General features: G+C 37.7%; 1 long non-coding RNA gene across 1 annotated transcript in view; it reads left to right on the top strand.

Annotated features, from left to right (window-relative positions):
- Nucleotides 1-13,293, top strand: part of LOC309621693 — a 45,023-nt gene extending 31,730 nt beyond the window's left edge. Inside the window, exons 2-3 of the long non-coding RNA XR_014240187.1 lie at nt 7,159-7,689; nt 13,117-13,293. This is a non-coding gene — a long non-coding RNA (uncharacterized lncRNA). The remainder of the gene's footprint in view (nt 1-7,158; nt 7,690-13,116) is intronic.
- Nucleotides 13,294-16,046: the final 2,753 nt, after the last annotated feature.

Genomic DNA, 16,046 nt, shown 5'->3' with positions numbered 1-16,046 from the left:
GAGGAAGTGTGTTCTCCCAGATGGTAGCATTCGTCCTTTAATTAATAAGAATAGATTGTATAAGATGTAAATCACACCTATTTGCTTATGGTTTTCTTTTTTTCACATTTTATCAGTTTGTCACCCATTGACATCATCTTCTATTTTAGTTTCGACAATTTTTGCAAAAGCTCGTCAACTCCCCTGTTCAATTGCATATTTTTCTTCATGTCATGGATTACGTGTGTCCTTCTCTCCCCTCCCTTCTCTCTGGTCACATTTATTGCTTTTAACTATAAGTGACTTATTACTATCAAGCCGTTTCCCCATCCTGTGAACCTTGCTGTTTCCAATAATTAATATGAATGGGTTGCAGTGGATAAGTTTTTGGGGTCAGACATTTGTTCTCTTGTGTGGTTGGTAAGTTTTTGGAGTGGGTACGTGACCTGTTTCAACTGTATTTCATCTGTATACATATAATTGATTATGTATCAGTAAGGTCTTGTCTATCTTCCAGGGCTTTCTTGAAATTAAGATAATTGAATGAGAATGAGTTTTGAGAGATGCGAGATGGTGTCATTGATGCAGGGAAGGTAGTTTCACACATCAGAAGATGATTCTTGAATAATCAGTCTCTGGCTGGTTACATCTCTTCTGCTCGTTAAACAGTCTCATTAGTTTTCTCTGTTGGTAGTTAGGAGTTTTGAGCAGGACCTTCACAAAAGCTTTAGAAACTGAAAGACTAAAAACATTAGAGAGAATGATTTGTTTTACTAAGATTTTGCTCAGTGAAGAGACATATTTGCAAAAGCACTAAATTACGTCTCAGGCAGATTGTCATTCTGCCTCTGCCAGTAAGACCTTGGGCAAGTTCTTTTCTGAAGCTCATCTCATCTCATCTCCAAAGCCTCGGGGCTTAAACCAGATGATCTACAAAGATGCTTTAAGAGAAATACTGTTATTTCAACCAAATTTTCAATTTGTCTCCTTGGGTTGATTATTGTGGAACAAGTTTGTAAAGGTATTTATCGGTAAGAAATTCTGTTCTAAAGGTAGAAAATGACATTATCTAGTAGTAAAACGTGTTTTGAGGCGTGGAAAAGAGTAGATGACGTCATTAAAAAAATAAATTTATTGACTCTGTTGTGTGCATAGGGTAAAGTACAGCAGCATACAAAAGAACTGTATATGACTTTGTGATTCTTCGAAGTGCTGCTGGAATAAATGGTTGCCAGGTAACAGTTTTCAGTCCTGTCAGAATCTCTGAATAAGGCTTACTGAAATCACTTACCTTGGTAATTGGCATCTTATTAGAATTAATAGCTACGTGGTAACAGGGACATTGTATGAAAAATTAAGTGGTAAGTGTTTCAAAATAGCTAACTTCTTTGAGGAAGCTGCTTACTATTACTGAAACAAGGATGGGATCTCCATGCTGTTTAAAAGGCAGGTGGAGGCGGTTACTTTGTGTCATTTCGTAGGGAGAGTCTAGCACTCCATTCTAGGCTCTGTGATGAATTGTTACCAGGTGGACTGGGGGTGAATTTGGGATGGGTGGGTGTGTTCGTAGTTGGTGAAGGGACACTTGGCAAATCATACACAGTATTTTGATAAGCCCAAGAGATTATTTACAAGACAGTGGTTCAGAACTCTGAACGTAAAGAAGAAAACAACCTTGCTTTTTTCTAAATACCTGTTGCTCACCAGAGGAGGGTATTCGCTAAGTTATTTCAACTGTTTCTTCATTCTCCCGGACTCTAGCACACAAGCACCCAGAGACACTTGGGTCTAGCTCACAGTGGGTTCACAAGTTTGATGGAGAAAAGTTTGTTAGCTGGACCAAAAACTGGTAGAAATATTTTAGAAGAGATTCAGGTGCATTTTGCAGCTCTGGAGATAAATAGTGCTTGAGAGAACTTTTGACTGAAGTACAATATGAAAGAGAGGGGGACGGTTGTGAGCAAAGAGACTGCCTCATGCAAAGAATGAAGTAACAAGGAAATAAGTGACCATGTGAGACAGATACCCACCAGAGTCCATCTCAGAAGCTAACTTTAATATAATGTTTATTAGGTAATTTTGAAACAATCTGTTGTGCTGATCTGATAGTGCTGTGAACTTCATTCTGATAAGGAACCTAGGAAGTAGAAAATTTCGCCCCGTTTTGTGTCCACAAAAGTGGTTACTGTTCGGATCGGGGGTGTATCGTCGGAAGGAAAGGTGCAGAGCCTGTGAGGAGCTAGGACTGGAGATGAGCTGTATGGCCCCAGGCTCTTGATTCTGCTAACAAATGGTAATCAGTTCTTCATGCCTCATTTTTATCAGACTCTGAGCCAAAATAACACCAATGAGAAAGAGATAAAAGAACCTGGAGAAGGAAAGGGATGGCATGAAGGGCCCCATGAGCCGAGTCATTGAACAACCGCTTCATGGGTTGTTTTACCTTTTTTTTCTCTGTTCTCAGACTCTTTCCGCCTCTTTTTTTTTTTTTTTTTTATGTATTGACATCTCTGAGCAACATTGAGAGTGGACAGCTGTTCTTTTTTATCCTTTGCCCCGAAAGACTGAGGGTAGAATTTCTAGTTACATACTTAAAACAGTGAAATTGTATTCTGATAAAACACTTCTGGATGCTGTGTGGGATTTATTGTAAAAATGTGCTTATCCTTAGTATCTTTGTCCTTACAATAACAGCTTTGTATGGGATTTGATCATGATCCTCGGTTGTTCCTGATATTCATGTGAAAGCAGTTTCCGGAACTTTTAAAAGGGAGACACAACCTAAGGTTGGCTTTTCAGATTTCATGGTTCTGGAGCCCCCTCTTATGTTATTTTGAAGTGTAAAAATACGGACATCTCACATCTGGTATATCCCTGCCTCCTCACCACCCCTACCCCCAAACCTGGACCTTCTTTTCCCTCCCTCCCTCCCTCCCTCCCCTGTTCTGCTCAACTGTGACTCTACCCCCAGCAGTTTCTCCAGAGTGGAGTCTTGTCCTGCAAAGGAGCTTTGCCCTGTTACTTTTGAGGGTTCATAAGGCCCTGGCTTACTCAGCCCCTTCAGGCTTTCCTGTGAAGGCCCTGTACACACCCACTACTGGAATACAAAGGACCCAACGTTCTTAGCCGCTGTTCTCGCCGGCCCTCTTCTAGTGAGCCCCTGTTGTTTATTTTGGGATGCTCAGGTCTCCTCGGTGCTCCATTGCTCCCTCTGCTTCCTCTCACAGGTGCTGGTCCATGTGGGGCTTGTGGCTGCTGGTGATTGGTTTCTACCTGTTCACCTCTGTCACTTTGTGGCTGTACCTTGCCACCTAGGTTTTTGTGGATGTTTTCCGTGTGTTTTTGATTTTTCTGTCCTCGTGGTTGTGTGTGGACTTTATGGGGGGGGTTGGGAAGACTAAAAAACTGCTACTACTGCTACCATCTTCCTAGAATCCTCAAACATGTTTTTCTTTTTCACCCTTTCCCATGGTTGACCTCCCTGGGCTGTGCTTTGAACAGCTCTCATCCCTTAGTTAGAAGCGTGTTCTTTGCTAATTCTCCTTGAACCTGGGGACCGCCTTCCAGCAGGAGATAGCAGCTGTTTCCTTTACTAGAGTAATCTCAGGCCACGTGTTCTCACAGCTAGAGCTGAGGTATACTATTCCCTCAACCTTCTTGCCTTCCCTGAAGTGCAAGACTGGTCCTGCAAACGTCCCCCATCCCTCTCCTTCCTCCATTTCTGATGCTCTCTTTCTCCCATAGCGTCTTACGTGTTTTTCAAAGCACATATCACACTGCTTTAAGTGTGCGTTTGCTTCTCTGATTTCCCCACAGGACAGCGGTTCTTAAGGCTAGGGACCTTGTCTTGTGTTTTATATTCCCAGTGCCTGAGCTGCTGCTTGGCACTCAGCAACTACTCAAGAAATGCTTGTTGAAGGAACACTCGCAAACGAGCAGTGCAAGGAACAAAAGCAGTCCTCTTCAGATATATTGTAAGATAGACAGAGGGAAAGAAAAGTGCCACTTAGGCTTGTATTTAAAGAAAAAATGTGTCCTGGTATGGAACTGTGAGGATGACTATTTTTATTTTTATTTTCAAAATTTCTGGTGGGGAGAGGGCAGCACTGGTCAAGCCACATCTACCAAGTCCATTTTGATTATAACCACTAAAAATGGTCATGGGGAATTTAAGAGATATAGAACAATCAGTGATAATGATTAAGGAATCAGAACTTTGTCATTATGAAGGAAGAAATGTGATTAATTTAGGTAGAGAACATAATCATAGACCCAGGTAGACTGGCCCAATGTGATTTCTACATGATCTTGCTTGAGGGCAGAGGGTGGACCAGGGCTACCCAGGTTCCCTTTAGATTGATAATTCTTTACTAATTTAATTAAGTTCTGTCTGGTGATTTGAGGGTTTGGGGAGTGTCTTAAAGTTGGCCAGATAAACAACAGCTATTTAGCGGTCTGTGATTTTTCTTGAAAATGGAAGGTGATGACATTAAAACCTCAGTAACTAAGGAAACCAACCCTGTGCTGGTGGAGAAGTGAGGTGAAAATTTACCTGAGACAGAGTTGAAAGAAAATCTGGCCTATAGAGAAGAAACTAGTGGGGAGGGGGAAGAGGAGAGGGGCAAGATAGAGGTTAGGGGTTTGAGAGGTACAAACCACTGCGTATAAAATAAATAAGCTACAAAGAAGGATATGTTATACAGCACAGGGAATATAGCCAATATTTTATACTAACTATAAATGGATATAACCTTTAAAAATTGTGAATCACTATGTTGTACACCTTAAATTTTATAATATTGTACATCACTCTACTTCGATTTAAGAAAAAGAAAATCTGATTTCCAGTGTTAAGCCCATGCAGTGTAATCCGTGGGAAGATGGGACAGAGGCAGGTGCACCTGAAGTACCATTTGCCTTCTTAGGAAGAGTAGACTGTCAATGGCTGTGGTGGAGGGGAATATGTTTTGTACACTGAGCTTTACCCAGGAATGCTTGGTCTACATGCACTCTTTATATGAAGGTTGATTATTTTTGTGTATGTAAAACCTTTTAGTCAAATGTTTTGATAAAGCAAGGTTCTTACTTGAAGGCCTCTTAGTTGCTTTTCTAGTTAACTTGTGTGACTTAGAGCATAACCGCAGCGAGAAGCAAATTGTCTCCCTTATAGTTGCACGTAGTGCCTTCTCTACTGGAAAAACTGTTGATGTTAATTCATAGAATTTTACCAGGGAGTTGGGACTTACATGGTGGATTAATTTGGTAGTTTTTAAACCTTTTTTAAGCCTGAATTCTTACGTGGAGCTCAAGTTGTAAAGCAGATAAAGCGAAACTGATTCATTCCATTGCCACTCCCACCCTCCTTTCCATAAGGACTCCATAAAAGGACATACACAAAGTATAGTTTAAAATCACCAGTTGGGACGAATGGATAAATAAAATGTGGTATATGCATACAATGGAATATTATTCAACAGTAAAAGGAATGAAGTACTGAGACACACTACAGCATGGATGAGCCTTGAGAACATTATGCTAAGTGAAAGAATTCAGTCATAAAAGTGATTGCATTTATAGGAAATGTCCAGAATAAGCACATCTATAGCGACAGAAAGTATGTTAGTGGTTTTCTAGGGCTTTCTAGAAAATGGAGAGTGACTACTCATGGGTACAGGCTTTTTGGGGTAATGAAAATGTTCTAAAATTGATTGTGGTGATTGTTACACAACGTTGTGAATATACTAAAAACTATTGAATTACATACTCTAAATGGGTGAATTGCATGGTATGTGAATTATACATCAATAAAGCTATTATTTGAAAATTTGAAAAAAAAATAAAATCACCAGTTGGCCCAATGAAAGTTACTGCAGTCTAATTTCCCAGACTGCCCTTAAATCATGGAAGCGATAAACTCTCAAGGTCTTAGGTGGGCTGCCAGCAAATGGTAATTGGCTTTCTTTGCCTCCTATTTTTAGGCAACACTCTGAAACAGTAACACAGGTGAGAAAGAAAGACTTGAGAAAGAAAGATGTAAGGACTGGGGTGAGTGAGGAGGCCTGTGGAGAAGTGTCACTGAACAGCTGCTTTGACGGTTGGGTTACCATTTTCTCTGTTCTCAGATGCCTCCACCCTCTCTTCTTTCCCGTATACTGTTCACAAGGAGGGACAAGAAAAGAGGCTGTATATAATTCTCTTGCTAGAGAAACAGTTGAATTTGAATACAGTCTGGATCCCTTTTTTTCCCAGTCTGGATCACTTTTTTTCCCATTCTTAATGGCCACAGTATTTTGGAGCTCAAATACTATGTATGTTGTTCTGGGCTCAATAGATAATTTATATATATATGCCACGTATTGCATTTACTAATTTTTTCAAGTATGATCATGTTGTAATGTGTATTTTATTTAATACACAATGCCAAATGGAAATGTCGTCCTTAGTATACCGGTATACTAGGTATATACTATATTTTTTATTCAGTCATTTATTAAAATTTAGCTTCTTGAAATGATATATAAAAATTATTTTTGCTAGCACACTTTTCTAATACCGAAAGCTGTCATTGAATTCTTTAACCATGATGGCGTGTGAATTTTTTTTTTATTAAAAGCATAATTAAAAAAAATAGTGATGCCCAACAAGGACCTACTATATAGCACAGGGAACTATACTCAGTATTTTGTAATAACCTATCAGGGAAAAGAATCTGAGAAAAATAGATAAATATGTAGGTATAACTGAATCACTTTGCTGTACATCTGAAACTAACACAACATTGTAAATCAACTATACTTCAATAAAAAATAGTGACGTATCAGTTGCTGCTTATGGTCCAAATGATTATGTGAGATAAAAATAACCTTAATAGGGTTAAAAATATAAAAGTTGGCAACTAGATTATTAACTAATGATATATTTTAAAACTTGATAACATTTCAAAATTTTATACTAGGATGAATTAATATAATTTTCAAATTATACACAGTGTAACATTTTTGGTTGGATATATTTGACATTATTACTTAATTACTGAAATCAGTTTCCAGTTACTTTCTGTAGGAGGGTTTCATATCTTTCTATCTGACCTGTTCCCTTCTGTGGTATAATTGCATTTTGTGAGAAACATACGAGTTTGTTGAAAAATGTGTGATTGACTATTTTCAACCTCCTTATTAGGTTCAAAGCAGGAAAGCCTTTTTCTACACCCATTTACTCCAGAAGAAAGTAGAACAGGGACCTTCAAAAGGTAGGTTCCTGAGTATAAAAGGCTTTAAATAGGATCTGTTGTCTAACTGTTATGTATTAGTAACTTCCCAGATTTTACTGGTTTATCTGCAAGCTCTTAATGATAAAGATAATCTTTAAAGACTGTTGCTTTTTTTTTTTTAATTTTTATTTATTTATTTATTTATTTATTTATGGCTGTGTTGGGTCTTCGTTTCTGTGTGAGGGCTTTCTCCAGTTGCGGCAAGCGGGGGCCACTCTTCATCGCGGTGCGCGGGCCTCTCACTATCGCGGCCTCTCCTGTTGGGGAGCACAGGCTCCAGACGCGCAGGCTCAGTAATTGTGGCTCACGGGCCCAGCTGCTCTGCGGCATGTGGGATCTTCCCAGACCAGGGCTCGAACCCGTGTCCCCTGCATTGGCAGGCAGATTCTCAACCACTGCGCCACCAGGGAAGCCCCACTGTTGCTTTTTTGAAAGAGAAGGTAAGAGGATATTTAAAAAATAATGTTGCCCAAACGTAATGTTCATAGGCTGGCCAGTTAAATTAAGCTGATTGCAAGTTAATGTAAATTATTATTGTAAGTTAAATAGGACTACAGCTTCAGTGAGTAAATAATTTTATTTGTTCTGCTGTGTGTATTGGTACCTTTTGTCTAGTTGTTCTAGCCATTATTGAAAATGAGGTGTTGAAGTTTCCAAATATTGTTGAGCTATTTTTCCCTTCAATTCTGTCTGTTTTTGCTTCATATATTACGGGGTTCTATCTTTAGGAGCATATGTTTAAATGTTTACAGTTGTTATCTTTCTGATAGATTGACCCTTTTATCCTTGTATAATGTCCGTTTTTGTCTCTTATGACAGTTTTGCCTTGAAGTCTATTTTGTCTGATATTTGTATAGCCACTCTAGCTCGGTTTGGCGAACTGTTTTGAATAGAATATCTTTTTCCATCCTCTTACTTCATTTTAATGATATTTTTATCTTTGAATCTAACATGTCTAGTGTAGACAGCATACAGTTGGATTTTTAAAAATCTATTCTGCTAGTCTCTGCCTTTATGATTGAATTGTTTAATCTATTCCTATTTAATGTTATGACTGATACAGTTGGATATTTGTATCTGCATTTTACTTTCTGTTTTCCACGTCTCACGTATATCATTCCTCTATTCCTCCTTTACTGCTTTCTTTTGCACCAAGTGAATACTTCTAATGTAACATTTTAATTCCTTTAATGATTTTTTTCACTTTTTTGTAGTTATGTCCTTAATGGTTGCTCTAGGGCTTACCATATACCTTTTAATTTATTGGACTCTGCATCAGATAAGTTAATTCCAGTGAGATATAGAAACATTACTCCAGTACGCTCTAGTCCCCATTTCCCCTTCTTGTGGCATTGTTGTTATACATATTCCATCCATATGTTACAAAACCAGTAACACATTGATATACTTACTACCTTATATAATTTTCTATCCTTTAAGGAATATGAGAGAAGAAAGAAGAGTAAGCATATGTTTGTGGCTTTTGTTACAAGAGCCTTCTTATTTCCTATTTCTAGTTTTTTTCATTTGTTTTTGGGTATTCCCCACATAGAGTTATTTCCTTAGACTAATACAGTTTTGCTCCCACTCACCTCCTTATTGCCGTTATTGGCAAATGTATTGTTGGGTCTATAACGTATAGAAATATAAGTATGCACATATTGTTTTGTACAGTTGCTTTTAAAATCAGTTATTGGAAGAGAGGCTGTATCAGATATGATTTGCAAATGTTTCTCCCATTCTGTAGGTTGCCTTTTCATTTTGTTGGTAGTTTCGCTTGCTGTGCAGAAACTTTTTAGTTTGATGTAGTCCCACTTGTTTATTTTTGCTTTTGTTGTCGAATCCAAAGCCTCATTCCCAAGACCTATGTCAGGGAATTTACCACCTATGTTTCTTCCAGGAGTTTTATGGTTTCAGATCTTACATTCAAGTCTTTAATCCATTTTGAGTTAATTTTTGTGTATGGGGTGAGATAGGGGCCCAGTTTCATTCTTTTGAATGTGGCTCTCCAGTTTTCCCATCATCATTTAAAGAAGAGATTGTTTTTTCCCCCATCGTATATTCTTAGCTCCTTTGTCATTAATTAATTGACCATATATGCATGGGATTATTTCTGGACTTTCTATTCTGTTCCATTGAGCGATGTGTCTGTTTTTATGCCAATACCATACTGTTTTTTTCCGTTTATTTTTTAAAATTTATTTATTTATTTTTGGCTGTGTTGGGTCTTTGTTGCTGCGCCCGGGCTTTCTCTAGCTGTGGCGAGTGGGGGCTACTCTTTGTTGTGGTGCGCAGGCTTCTCATTGTGGTGGCTTCTCTTGCTACAGAGCACAGGCTCTAGATGCATGGGCTTCAGTAGTTGTGGCACACGGTCTCTAGAGTGCAGGCTCAGTAGTTGTGGCGCATGGGCTTAGTTGCTCCACGGCATGTGGCATCTTCCTGGACCAGGGCTTGAACCTGTGTCCCCTGCACTGGCAGGCGGATTCTCAACCACTGTGCCACCAGGGAAGTGCCCCATACTGTTTTAATTGGTATAGCTTTGTAATATAGTTTGAAATCAGGAAGTGTTATGCCTCTAGCTTTGTTCTTCTTTTTCAAGATTGCTTTGGCTATTTGGGGTCTTTTGTGTTCCCTTACGAATTTTAGGATTGTTTTTCCTATTTCTGTGAAAAATGCCATTGGAATTTTGATAGGGATTGCACTGAATCTGTAGATTGCTTTGGGTAGTATGGACATTTTAACTATTAATTCTTCTAATCTGTTAACAAGAACTAGCTTTCCATTTATTTGTACTGTCGATTTCTTTCATCAGTGTCTTACAGTTCACAGTATACACCAGACTACTTTCATAATGATGATGTTAACATAATAATGATGCCTTCCTATTTAGTTTTCACATTGCTTTCATCAGTATTTTCTTATTTGTTCTGTTCTTTCTCTCCATCATGGGACTATGCATATTTTATTTTTTGTCCCAGATTTTTGCAAGATGAACCAAACATAAAATCTCTAGGAGTTTTTAAGATACACCTTTCTCTAAGTTACATCAAATGTATTCTAAACTTTATTACTTCTACTACCCTCTTGTGATGGAGGCTAATGACGACTTTTCTTGTCTCCACTGTTGGGTGGAGGTAATGAGATTCTTGTTCAGTGATTCTTCTACGTTGGGGATTAGTGAGTCATTCAGCTGTGTGAGGCCCAGCCTATTATAAACAGTCTGTAAATATTAAATGAGGTGATGGCAGGGTCATTAATTCTATCTAGGTCTCCAGTCTTCCGTTTCAGTGGTTATTTCTGTGTTAATACTTCCTCGGGTGTTTCAGATGATAATCCTTTCACATCGAGCTAATTATTTTGCTCAGGGTTACATTTTTGCCATGGCTATATCTGTGTTCAAAGTTTTTTACTAACTGGAGAAGACTCTCTGAACTCTGTTTACCCAGTGGGTCAGCAAAAGAGTATGGGATTTTCTCAAATTAAACCCTGCAAGTATTTTTCAGCTGTAGTTCTATTCCCCAAATTCTCATCGGTTGCAAAGCTATTTTCTTTAGGGTGTTCCTGGTATTTGTTATTTATATAGCAGATCTCATTCAGTCACATACCTTTAATCTGCCAGCATCTTATGGTTCTGAGAAGCTTGCAGGAATGGTAGGAAACCTCTAGGTTTCAGGCAGTCTCTGCAATTTCTAGAATATAATGTGGATTGCCATTTTTTGGGTGCTGTCAAGGAGGTTTATGATATTTGAGTGCTGAAAGTGATCTTGAAAGGTCAGTTACTCCATTGTTTCATGAAAACTTATAAAAATTTGATTCAGGTGAGGACTGTTGACTACTGTTAAATTTGTTAGGTGAATGGTTGACGGGGAACTAGAAATTTGTAGTGGACCAAAATAACACTACACAGACAATTTCCTAGATGTAACAGGGAAAACATATCCATACAGTGGGTGGATCAGGCTTCATCATCCAAAGTCATTGGTTAATCTTAGCTTTACTTATGTTGGCTTAGCCATTTATCGTCTGTCATTTGATGTGATGTAACATAAGGTTCAGAGCACCATCTGTGATGTATTTTAGCCAAAACCTACCTGACTCTGTTGGGTGTTTACATTAAAAAAAATTTTTTATCCACTCTTTCCTGTAAACTGATATACTAACACCACAAGGAAGCAGCCAGACAGAAGATGGGTCCTTTTGCATTCTACCTGTACTGGTCTCTTCAGTAAATCAATGTCATAAAAATAGAGGTTGTACTAGATTCAAAGAGACTTAAGGGACAAGCACTGAGATACAACGCATGATCTTGAATTGGATACTGGCTTAGACAAACCAACTGTAAAGGAAATTTTTTTGTCTGTTAGGGAAATTTGGAAATAGTCTGGATGTTATATGAAATGAAATTTACTGAAATGCAGAAGTGGAGAATATTGATGAAAAACTCTGGTTACCAAAAAAAAAAAAAGTATATATAAATATACATAGTAAAAGATCTGGAAGTATATACACTAAGGTGTTAGTAGTGGTACTCCCAGGTGATGGGAATGTGGGGTTTTAATATTTTTACTTGTCTTTCCCTCCTAATTTTCTGCAATGTACAACCCGTTTCTGTGTTAATAAAAACTTACTTTTAAAAAGTCTAACTTATCCTATACGGATGGATTATTTTAATATATTTCACAAATTCTTTTCTTGGTAAGGATTTTATAATCTTTGGGATACTCCTTTGAATTGTATCTTTAGATTCCATATATATCTTTTTTAAAATTTAATCTTTTATTATGGAAAATTTCAAACACATATTAAAATAGATAGAATAATATAATGAATTTCCATGTACTCATCATCCAGCTTCAGAAATGATCAATTATGCCCAGTGTATTTCATCTCTACCCACTATTCCTCTCCGCCTATTATTTTGAAGCAAACCCACATGTCATATCTTTGCAACCATAGATAGTTCAATATTTATTTCTAAAAGATAAAAACATTAAAAAAAATGGTATCACACCAAACAATAAGTAAATAAAATAACAGTATTTCCTTAATATAAGAAAATATCTTGTTCACATTTCTTCAATAGTCTTATAAGTGATTTTGTCTAGTTATAGTGTTTGAATCAGAGTACAAATAACTTCCCAACATTACAATGGTTACGTGTCCATTAAACTTTTTTTTTTTTTAACATCTTAATTGGAGTATAATTGCTTTACAATGGTGTGTTAGTTTCTTATTAAGCTCTTTTAATCTATAGGTTTCTCCCTCCTCCCCCATCATTTATTTTCCCTTGCAATTTATTTGTTGAAGAAACTAGACCCTTTATCTTTTGTAATTTCTCACATTCTGCATTTTTCTGCATGCCCTCTTAACATTTTAATGCCCAAGTCTGGAAACTGTTCTCTAGAATGCATCTGAGTAGGTTCCCATTTAAAGCTTATAAAATATACTTACGGAATGTGTTTGTAAAATCTGTAAGTTGGAAGAACTAATTTCCATCCTAAAGTCTTTTGAATTTAAGACTCTTATAGCCTTGATTATTTCAGTAAGAAGAAACCACTCTTGAAATAGGATTACATTGGGGGTAGACTTTAGTGATTCAGTTACACTGATTTTAGGTAGGATCTCATCAGATTTCGTTTTCACAGCTAAATGAAGAGTTTACGCTGAAAGTACATTCTGATATAATGGGGTTCTCTTGAAATATTATTTAATACTTGCATAGAACTTGGTTTATAAGATGTGCTCTTTATCGTGATACCTATGTACTATTTTTTTGTTTTGATTTGTTTTTAAAAATTTTTACTGCTAAGGCTACTAAGGTTAAGATTTCCACTGCCTGCTTATCGATTTGTCTCTCATGATTGCAGGTCGAAGATGACAGTGATGCAGAGACCTGTGGAGAAGAGAATGAAGAACAGGGAAACTATTCTAAAAGGAAGATAGTTTCTAACTGGGATCAATATCAAGATACTGAAAAAGAGGTCGATAATGAAAGTGGAGAATCACAGCGGGGGACAGATTTCAGTGTTCTCCTCAGCTCTGCAGGTATGAATTCCAGTTGCACGCGTACTGCTTAGTGCTCTGAAAGTTGCATAGGCATCTGTGTTCCTTTTTAAATAGCATTTTAATAACTAGAAATTCGTTGTTTGTTCTTTGGATTTTAAATCCAGGTAAAGGACAGTGTGTCCAATGGTTGGCAAGGAAAAAGTGATATTTCTTTCAATGGAAATCTGGGTTTCCATGTACTGATGTAGAAAGACTTAAGTCCTGGTTGAAATGGATAAAAGGCTTTATAGGAATGAAAAATGCTAAACTATGCCCCTCTGAATTGGGTAGGCTGAGAAACAGAAGTGTTTTCTTTGATTTCAGAGGAATTAGTACTGAAGTTTATACAAAGCTTTACAAAGTTTCTAGCATATACGTTCTTTTTCCTTTTACATATTAGTGGGTAGGCACATATTGGAGCCATATGTGTCTGAACACCGATACTTTTCTTTGTTGGTTTTGGACAGTCTTCTCTGTCAGCAAGGTGAGAAACTCATGCCTTCATTGACCAGCTGTTTAAGATTGACTCTGTTGAGCAACGCACAGCAGTGTGAGGCCTGAGAGTAGTAACAGGAAATGGGCCAGAGCTGGTTGTATAGAAGGCTATTCCCTACCAGCGTGTGGCATAAGAATTCAAAGGATAAATGGTGGATAGACTTTTGGTTTTCAGGAGTTATGGATGGGGAGTGGGTGGGAGGTGGATGTGCTTATAAAAGGGCAACACGAAGGATCATTGCGGTGCTGGTACCGATCAGTATCTTGATTGTGGTGGTGGACACACAAACTCCTATATACACACACATAAAAGTGAGTGCAAATAAAACGGGAAATCTAAAGAAGATTGGTAGAGTCTATCTATGTCAAATATCAATTCCTGGTTGGGATATTATACTATAGTTGTGCAAAATGTTATCATCGGGGCCAACCGTGTAGGAGATCTTGCTGTATTATTTCTGATGACTATCTGAATTTACAATTACCTCAAAAAAGTTGCCAGGTTAAAAAAAATTTAAAGGATGAAGCTATGAGAAACAGAGAAATAAAGTGAAAGTAATATTTTCAGGTAGTTGGTTTTGAATTTCTTCTTCTCCCCGACTTTTATGTTGCTGTTGAGTTGTACCTATCTCTTTTCTCATCTGCCTGTATTTTTGAATGCCTGCACCAAACTAAGTATCATAAAGTGATGAATTGTCTTCCAAGTTAATAGAATAAACCCTTCGAGTAGAAAATGAAGAGGTAAGTGGAGACAGTATTAGATTTGGGTAGGAGAGCAGATTCAGCCTGGGGTCATTATGTTTATGCCACGTAGCGTAATCCCCTTGTGTGGATGATGGCATCCAACTCGTTGTTCAGGGACTGGTAGCTCATCTTTTTGCCACTCAGATGAGTGTTTCCCTCTTATTACCTGCATTTTGGCCAGTTATGGATTGATAAGCACTTTTATTCAAGATAGGAGAAGGATAAAATGTGGGCTGGTCAGTTTCAATTTTTATCAGCTGTTCCACTAAAAGATTTAGGGGGCAAACTGAAGTAGTGCATAAAATTAACATGTGGACTACCTACCAGTGGATTTAACTGAATCAATTGTGTAGTCAAGTTACTAGGACGGTACCTGGCAATAAAAGAGACTGCATAAATGTTTGAAAGCAATTCAGAATGCTAGTCTAATCCAACAGTTATGCACATTGGCTTATGGTTTTGGTTATTTATTGTAGCGTTTTATTTATAACTTAAAGCCTGGCATGGTTTGGGTCTTATATGTATATTTTTCTTGTAGTCTGTCTTTGCTTACTGATTTCTTAAGCGGTTTGTTTATCGGTGATTAGTTTCTTGGGAGATGACAACTGTCACATCTTGATATGTGCTTACATTTCTTTCCCACTCTGCTGCTGATCTATCATTTTCTTTTCACTATAGCATAAGCCTGAGAAGAGCTGCCTTGCTTTCTTCCTCTATGGTGGGGTAGGCTATATTGGATTACTTTTGAGAAGTGGCGTTCATTCTGTGATCATAAAATATTAAGAATGTCCTCTAGATAGGCTGACCATATTCTTTGGAATGATTGTGATTTTTAGTATACTGTCCTTATTTGTATAAATAAATATACAACCCAGAAAAAATATCACTGACCATACTCCTTGGAATGATTCTGATTTTTTAGTATACTATCCTTGTTTGTATAAATAAATATACAACCCAGAAAAAACATCCTAGACGTGCACATCGTAAACTTCCCTAGCTATTGCCAAAATGCTCTCCAAAGAGGAGATGAGCTGAACTTCCTAGTGTCCGCCGTCTTTGCCAATACATAGCACTGTTAGACTTTTAAAAAAAATTTTTATTGTGGCCAATTGATTGAGTGGTATCTAGTTGAGGTTCCTTCAATTATTGGAGCACCCACCATTTCCAGGTACCGTTTCAGAGGCTGAGCATACAGAAGTGAAACAGAACAGACACAAACACCTGCCTCGTGGAGTTGACATTCTAGAGGGTGGAGACACAGAAGAAAGAAAAGGAAACTATATAAGATGTCAAATGGATATAATTGCTTAGGGTAGAAATGAAGTGAGGAGGGGCCGTCACAATTTTAGAAAGGTGGCCAGAGAAAGTCTTACCGATAAGATGACAGTTGAATAAAAGACCTGAGGAAGGTGAGGGAGCAGGCATTGAGGATATCTGTGGGAAGAGTGTTCCGGGCAGAGGCAGGAGCAAGTTCAAAGGCTTTGCGATAGGAGTAAAGGAAACAGCAGAG

This window comes from Balaenoptera borealis (genome assembly GCF_965194805.1).
Source record: "Balaenoptera borealis genome assembly, contig: HAP1_SCAFFOLD_887, whole genome shotgun sequence".
In the NCBI taxonomy this organism is placed as follows: domain Eukaryota; kingdom Metazoa; phylum Chordata; class Mammalia; order Artiodactyla; family Balaenopteridae; genus Balaenoptera; species Balaenoptera borealis.
Note: the sequence above shows the minus strand (reverse complement) of the source record. Positions and strands in the feature narration are given on the sequence as shown.